The sequence below is a fragment of the Aulonocara sp. 'chitande type north' Nkhata Bay genome, linkage group LG12 (assembly GCF_057382095.1).
Source record: "Aulonocara sp. 'chitande type north' Nkhata Bay isolate Kocher_YH1m ecotype deep benthic linkage group LG12, A_spYH_male_GT1.1, whole genome shotgun sequence".
Lineage (NCBI taxonomy): Eukaryota > Metazoa > Chordata > Actinopteri > Cichliformes > Cichlidae > Aulonocara > Aulonocara sp. 'chitande type north' Nkhata Bay.
Window position 1 is genome coordinate 35,876,561 of NC_141355.1, and position 8,228 is coordinate 35,884,788.

The following is an 8,228-nucleotide window of genomic DNA, read 5'->3' on the forward strand; positions in this document are numbered from 1 at the left end:
TGAATATTACTTGAGAATATATTTGACTGTGTTACAGACTAAGGGACATTCTCTGCTGATAGGTGAAGGTACATTCTCTGCTGATAGACGTCCACGCCTCGGAGGAAGCCGATCCACGGAGTAGGCCCTGGAAACAGTTTCCTTCAGTCTTATTCACAGCAAAAGTTATGGAGGGATACAGATTTTATCAGGCTGTGTGGCATCGGCTGCCAAAATGTGTGCCCCCCCCCCATCAATAATGCACCTTGGTTTTGCTATCACGAAAGAGTTTATTTGCAAAATAAATAACAGTATAACTAATAACTACAGTAACTTTGGAGACCATTTGGTTTTTTTAGACTTCTTAATTTAACATCTATATATGTAGATATGTGTTCTCGACAATGTGTGCCATAAGAACACTAGCTGTGGACCTTTAGTGTCAACTATGTACAAGCGAGACAAATAAACACATCTTCTGGTGGTGGGCTTTTCACGCAGAGCTGGTGGAACCACTGCAAACACATCTCAAACTGAATCTGTAAAAAAATAAATAATTACAAATCCCAATGTTAAAATTTCATTTATGGGAATTGATCATAACATTTAGCAGTCTTTCTTGATGTCATTACCCATTTGTTGTCAGTTTCATGCTCTTCTTCCCCGCAGAAATGACAGATGTTTGTCAAGTCATCTGTTTTAAAAAGTGAAAAAAATAGCACATAGAGTATACTACCTACTGCACTTATTACTTCATTCAAACAACTATATGGTTTGTTTCTACAGCCATCATGATGAAAATATTCATGATGTGAGAACATTGAATGGTGGAAAATGAGTTACCTGTCTCTAGGAGAAGAGTGGTGGCAATTTGCAGCCTGTGTGTGTTTATGGCCTTTTTTGTAGACGGAAAGTCTATTGACTCTTTTCGCAAGATCTTTTCAGCAAACTGAAAAAGAGATTCTAAGATGACTAAATAGGCTAATATCGTAAATGTTATTTTATAGTAATTTGTTTCCTGTGAATCAATTTCTTTCTTTTATTGTGTAATTATCTTATATTCCTTTTCCTGTCATTAACATTTATTACAACACAACATTTCCAATATTCTCGTATATATGTACGTATTTCGGTTAAGACTCGTACTTTCAATGCAAAGACTCCACATGAGGTAGCGTCCACTTGTTTTGGTGTTTGACTGTGTCACAAGTCCATCTTGAGACGTTGCATCCTTTTTTTCGCATGAATGCCCTGAAAGATAAGTACAATAAAAACAAATAACATGTTTTAAAATTTTGGTGACACAAGAAGGTGAACAGTATGGAGAGCTTAAGTGTCTGTTGAACATCAAGTTAAGAACTGACCACACTGTTTTGTTAAAATCATTACTTTTTAAAAGTCTACAACGCATTTCCGTGGACAATTACTTGTGCTTTTTTTTTCCCGTTTCCGCCCATGATATAGAAATCAATCACTTACACAGTACACTTTGAAGAGATGTGGAGGAGGAGCAAAGATGAAATTCACACATGTATAACCTATGTGAAATTATTTTAGACATTTGTCTGATGTTTTAGTGCTAAACCTCCGCAACACTTTATGCGACTACTAAACATTATTCTCCCCGTGCTATATTTTCTAATGTAAAAACATCATCTCATACAGACATCAGGTCCTCAAATAAACATTGAAACATGGGGAGACTTCTCTGTAAAGGCAAAATTAACCCATAACACCACAATATCAGAAGGCCAACACAAAAATTCAAACCTGTTGCTGCTATTTTTTTAATTTTGAGTGCCAATTTTTTTAAAAAATTTTTTGATTGACATCATACTTATAATTGTCATAATAAACACAAAAATAACAACAGCAACAAAGCGTTTAATAAAGGGTCAAAATAAATTTCAACATTTATCCTTACCTTGTTGATTCCAAACAATTTTGGATACCTTGTTTAGTTTCTCCGAGTGGATCAAGATACAGTGACTTCTTTTCTTGTGGGTAAATGACCTACAGTAAAATTATGTGGAGAATTACATGTAATAATTCAAGACTTAAGATTATCTGCATGCCATGCATTTGTCTTATAAAACTGATTTGATGAATATTGTAAATGCAATTATTTTTTTACCACTAATGTCCAGTGATGATGTTCAGAATGACTTCATGCTCCATGGGTTTGATCTTAAATTGAAACAAAACAATAAAAATATTCACTTCAGAAAGAAATGCAATAACATGTTGTTTAGAGTCCTTTTTTATTAAAGCAATTTATGATATATTATATATCATCCACTTATAAAGTACTCTGCGACAGCCATGATTCACCCCTCATTTCTTTAACCTGTGCAAGAAGCTGGACTATCTTATATTTTTTATAAGTGGTTTTGCACATTACTTCCTCCAAGACTAATAAAGGTCTTTCTAAGGATTTTTTTTGGACATGGAGTTCATTTTCAATCATTTTCAATGCGATCCTTTTACCATCTGCAGAATAATGTTTAATGCTTTCTTAAGCCTCTTTAACAGTGACGTATGAATCACTTGATAATAAAAAGGTACCTATTAAAGAGATGAAGCAGTGTTGATGATTTCAAAAGAGATATTAGCCCAAATGTTTGAAAATCTCAAATCAAGCATTGATTGGAGTGTGTACAAAAAGAGGAGGAAACCAGACAAGCAGAGAACAAAAGAGAACTGTCAAGTCTAATAAACTATCCACATCTACTAACCCCAGTCTCAATTCATTCTTTCTGCATAAGCTGTTATCCAATCTAAATCTGGATGTGGATATGATCTGAGATACTTAAACAATACACACAAGATTCTTTCTAGAGATACCTACCTTGAGTCTTGGAGCTTTTCTCTTCCAAATGGCAGTCATTGAAAATGAATCAATGAATGCTGCTTTTGCTGAATTATGACGATTGCATTGTCTCACCATGATCGCAAGATATGCATTAATAGACTGCGAATACAAAATGTAAACATTTGTTAACTGTTGTCAATGAATAAAACACTGATAGTTGCATTGTTGTCAGTAAAGATCACTGTACCTCACTTTCCAACTCCATGTCTGGACCAATTTGTTGGATATCCCAGTAGAATAATTTGTAAGCACCAATTCTGGAGAGTAGAATGTGAGGACTCTTTCCAGCCCAGGCATCCATTATATCTACAAAAAGTAATGAGAAAAAGAGATAAGTCAGCAGGACTAAATGTAAATCAAAATTTCAAATGCATAATTTCTTATGTAGTTGTCTGACAAAAGACGTGTTTCAGGGTAAATACTTTTAAGACGCTGATAAAATGGGCACATGGTTTAACATTGTATTTTGTAAAAAAAAAAGGAGAACTTAAATTTGCTTTTATTTGGGGGTAAAGTTACACTTGCAATGTTCTACAAAGAAATTTAAATAAATTCATATTAATAAAAGAAAAGAAATTTAAATACATAGCAATAGAAATGCTCTTGCCCCCTATCATATCTTTTTTCCAGCAGAAACACCTATTACAACAATTTTTTAAAATTATGTTTAGTTGAAGCTACATGGCTAATTTGAAGAATCTAAGATATAAAAAATATTTTTGGTTCTTTCATACTTTTTGGTTTACTACATCATTTGTGTTAGGGTTAGTGCTCCATATGTGTCCATTCATAGTTTTGATGCCTCGAGTTCTAATCAACAATGAATCTACAAAATAGACAAGGAAATTAAGAAGCAACATTGAAATGAAGGTGTGTCCAAACTTTTCACTCTTAGTGTACATCAGATGTACAATATCAATCATGAACATTCTGGGTTACACAACAACAAAAGAAAGATTCACAGTTTTGAAGGACTCACTTTTTCATTTGTGTAATTTTACACATGTGGCTTACATCCTTTTACAAGTTTTCTATAATGTTTTGCCCCATGAATGTTTTTTTAAAGCATTAACATATTGTTAAATTTAAATATTCTGTTAGGAAATATACCTAACAAAATCTTTTTAAAGGTGTAAAATTTCCTATGCCATGATCTACAGAGTACTGAAACAAACACTGTCATAGGAACAAAAGTCCTTTTTTTAAAAATAAAAAAATAGTATATTTATTTACATTTCTCTGCAACTGTTGGTTCTATGGTTTGTGCTGTAGATTGCTGGGCTGTAATCTGTGGACCTGAGGCTTGTGTGGTTGTAGCATTTGGAGCTGTGGTCTGTGAGGCCTGGTCTGCTGTTATGGTCTTTGAGGCTGGGTCGGCTGCTGTTTTGGATTCGGTTTGTAGAGCTGTAGCGTGTTCTGGTGCTGTAGCACTTGTGGCTGGTTCTGGTGGTTCGTTCACTTTCTGTGCTGTTGCTCCTGACTCTGATTCTGATACCGTTATTGGTATACCTTGTGGAACTGGAGATGGATGTTGTGTTTGAACTGGTAGTGATGTAAGTGATGCCATTGGTGCTGTAGCCTGTGTAGCTTTAGGAGGAGGTGCTGGTGCTACCGCCACTGGTGCTGCTGTAGCCTGTGAAGCTAGAGCAGATGCTGGTGCTGCTGGATCTGGTTGTGCTGTTAGTAATGTGGCTGCTGTTTTCTTTAAACCCCGGTGTGGCACTCTTGGCATGCTGTCTTTGCTTAACTTTAGTTGGTCAATATTTACTTTTGGAATGATTGTCCCATTGGAATCCTGAAGATCTGCACTTTTACCTTGGATTGCTGTAATAATGTAAGGGCCTAAAAAGTTTGCTTCAAGTTTCCCCCCTTTCCTCTGCTGGCTTCTTATGTTAGCTCTTAAAACTTTGTCACCAACTTTGAAGACGACATCTCTCTTCATCATTTTTATTTTGCCCTTTGTTTTTTCCTGAGCTTTGACCACGTTGTCCTTCACCAGTTCCAACAGTTTTTGATGCTTTTGAATGTCTTCCGACACCTCCTCCTGCCCCACAATGTCTTCCACAGTCTCATCAACCTTTGAATCAAAAGACATGTCTATCATTACTATAATTTGTGTACGATACACAGATAATACATAAAAGAACTGAGAAATACAGTGAAAATTTACATTAAGTGTCTTTGGTAAGGTTTTAAGACACAATGTATTTCTGGCAAAGCTTCAGTGTATCCTGGAATTGATTGGACATGAAGAAAACTGTTATTAAGGGGTGGAACAATCCATAGAAATATTCAGTGTTGTTGTCCTTTTATGGCGGTGACATAGCATCCATTGAAACTGATCTGCCTGCGCCTCAAAAACTAAAAAAGTTTCGTTGTGTGGGATTTCCGTGTAGTTTGTCACAGACAAAAAGACATACCATGAACCCTTCTGGGATTTCGGAAGGATAGCGAGCCTCTCTGCCAAACATTAGGTAATAAGGCGAGTATTTGGTGGTCACTTGTTTTTTAGTTCTGAGTCCAAACATTACAGCATCCAGGTACTCATCCCACATTTCTGGTTGGTCGCCAACGACTTTACACAGGGCTCTGACAATGAAAGCACATAGAAGACATTCATATGAAAGATCATTTACATTTTTTAATAGTTTAATGTCATGCATTAATGTTTTGTTTGAAGGGAACCCCCATAAATGTATAACATGTACTCCAAGAATTTACCTCTGGATGGTGCCATTCATTTTCTCCACCAGCCCATTCGTTTGAGGGTGATAAGGGGAGCAGAGGCTTCTTTTAATTTTTAACAGTCCGCAAACCCTTTTGTTGAGCTGCAAAAGAAAGTTATATACACTGGCTATAAGCACATTACAATAAGAATTTAAATAAACAGCTGTCATACTAATATCTCAACAACAGATTTATAAAGACCAGAAAATTAACCATTTTCAAAAAATTATTCAAATATGAGTTCACATATTTTTGCCAAAGACTAAAGTACTTACAGAATTGACAAATTCTTTGCCTTGGTCAGTCAGTAAGAATCCTTTTCGGGGCTTCGAACTGGTGGATGAATTTTATGAGACAGTTTGTCACTTCCCCGGCTGATTTTGACTTTAAAGGGTATGCTTGTGGCCATTTTGTAAAATAATAAATAAAAACACATATGTATTGATGTCCATTGTTGGTTTCAGTAGGTTTTCCAATGAGGTCCATCCCAACCAGTTCAAATGGCTGAGAGACCTTAAAAAGAAAATCATAGTTAAGTTAATAATACTGAAATTACACAGAATGCTAGTCTACTGTTATAATTTTTTCAAGTATATAATCAGTAGGTTTCTAAGCAATGAAAACATTGTGTGATTAAATGTGATTATTTGCTATGGTCGATGACTAACCTTTATCGGAATGTATTCTGCTGGTTTTTTAATTGTTGCAGCACTTGCCTGGCAAAGTGCGCACTGTGAAACCTAATCAAAAATAAAAGCAATTCAATAACAAACACAATAGTTGATGATCAAGGTTTACATAACTTATTTTGAGAGATACAGAAACATTGCTGTGTTCCTCTTAAAATAATTTAGCGGTAGTCGAATTACATAGAGTTTGTTTTGGAGTACCCACCCAATTGTTGATGTCCACTGACATCCCTGGCCAGTAGAACCGCTTTGAAATGGCTTCTCTTGTTTTTGTTTGCCCGCAATGGGCCCCAGTAGGACTGGCATGAAAATCTGAAAAAATTGTGTTTGCCTCATCAGCCCCACAAACTACCGTTGTCTTTATGGTTTTGTCTGTGCCTTTGTAGCGCCAGTAAAACAGCTGCTCCCCTAAACATAAACAAGAAAATAGAAAAGTTTATTATACCTGTTTAAACCACGACAGGTCTATATTGTGGTAAAAGTCATGACAATACATCTTGAATGTAATGAATCAATTATGTATGTGATATAATTTTGGGGTGACTATTGGACTGGTTATCTATATTTATGACAGTATGACTACTTCAGAAACCAAAAAGATTATGCCACACACAAGACTGTATTACTGATACTAAAAAAAGTGATGGGTGTGTAAAGTCATTATGACTAATGGCCTTCAGATATAATGGATTTATTTTTAATGCAAATATCAATTCGAAGTAGTTTAATTCCAAATTTCCTGCTGTCACTAATTTTCCACATATGTAATTTAAATAACAGTGGGTACACCTGCGTAAAAGGGTGTGGCACATACCAATCAAAAAGTAATTACGACGTAATATATTGTAGTTAAGCTATAAAAAGACAAAAACAGTTCTTAGTTAACGCTGTCTAATTAATAGCAAACCTTAAAACTTTTACTTTAATAAACGCACATGTGCCAATTAACCGGGGTTAACTAGGTCAAAGAAAGGTCAAGCTAATTAAATCGGTTAGTGCAAATTAAGACTACACATTACGCCATTGTATATGTATTAACAATGTCAGAAGGAGAGAGGCACTGAGGCACCGTCTTCCGCCCCCCGACGCTCCTGCTGTGCCTCCTCCTTCTGACAGGAACTGCCTACAGAACAAGCATGAATGATGCCTGAGTGGACACACACAACTCACAAGTTCCTGGCTCTGTCAGCTCCTCTGCAGAGGGTTTCCCTAAGAAGGTGGACCTAGCAGGGTCACCGGGGGACGGGGAGCTGTGCCTCACGGCCCTCACTTTGTCGGGGAAACCCCTCATACAGAGTTCAGAAACTTGTGTGTTGAGTATGTCGCTGTGAGCCTCCACCATTTCCTGGTGGGTACAGCCTGAACTGTCTAGAGACAGACCAGACCAGCTGCACAACACAGACACTTCAAACCTGAGGACAAATCTAAGAGAACAGAAAAAGGAAAGGAAACTTAGCTTAGAACCATGCAGCGCTACAGGAGACGGCAGCACTGCAGAGGTGAGGACCGGCACCTGTTTGAAAGAGACAAATACACACAAACACACACAACAACAGACGAGAAACAAACACAGAGAGAGGAAAAAGTGGTTATACAGAACTTGAGGACATTACCTACATGTAAATATTTAAAAATAATTATAAATTTGTTGGGTTTTCTTTAACAATGTCAGAAGGAGAGAGGCACTGAGGCACCGTCTTCCGCCCCCCGACGCTCCTGCTGTGCCTCCTCCTTCTGACAGGAACTGCCTACAGAACAAGCATGAATGATGCCTGAGTGGACACACACAACTCACAAGTTCCTGGCTCTGTCGGCTCCTCTGCAGAGGGTTTCCCTAAGAAGGTGGACCTAGCAGGGTCACCGGGGGACGGGGAGCTGTGCCTCACGGCCCTCACTTCGTCGGAGAAACCCTCATGCAGAGTTCAGAAACTTGTGTGTTGAGTATGTCGCTGTGAGCCTCC

At 37.2% G+C, this 8,228-nt stretch overlaps 1 pseudogene across 1 annotated transcript; it reads right to left on the reverse strand.

Moving 5' to 3' along the window:
* Positions 1-266: 266 nt before the first annotated feature.
* On the reverse strand, positions 267-7,538 carry LOC147317984 (uncharacterized; annotated as a pseudogene). Its single transcript, XR_015131914.1, has 12 exons — positions 5,854-7,538; positions 5,573-5,679; positions 5,272-5,440; positions 4,085-4,928; positions 3,039-3,157; positions 2,828-2,950; positions 2,114-2,166; positions 1,904-1,992; positions 1,126-1,230; positions 823-928; positions 612-673; positions 267-518 (listed from the first exon to the last, which is right to left on the reverse strand). The product of XR_015131914.1 is annotated as an uncharacterized LOC147317984 (transcript).
* Positions 7,539-8,228: the final 690 nt, after the last annotated feature.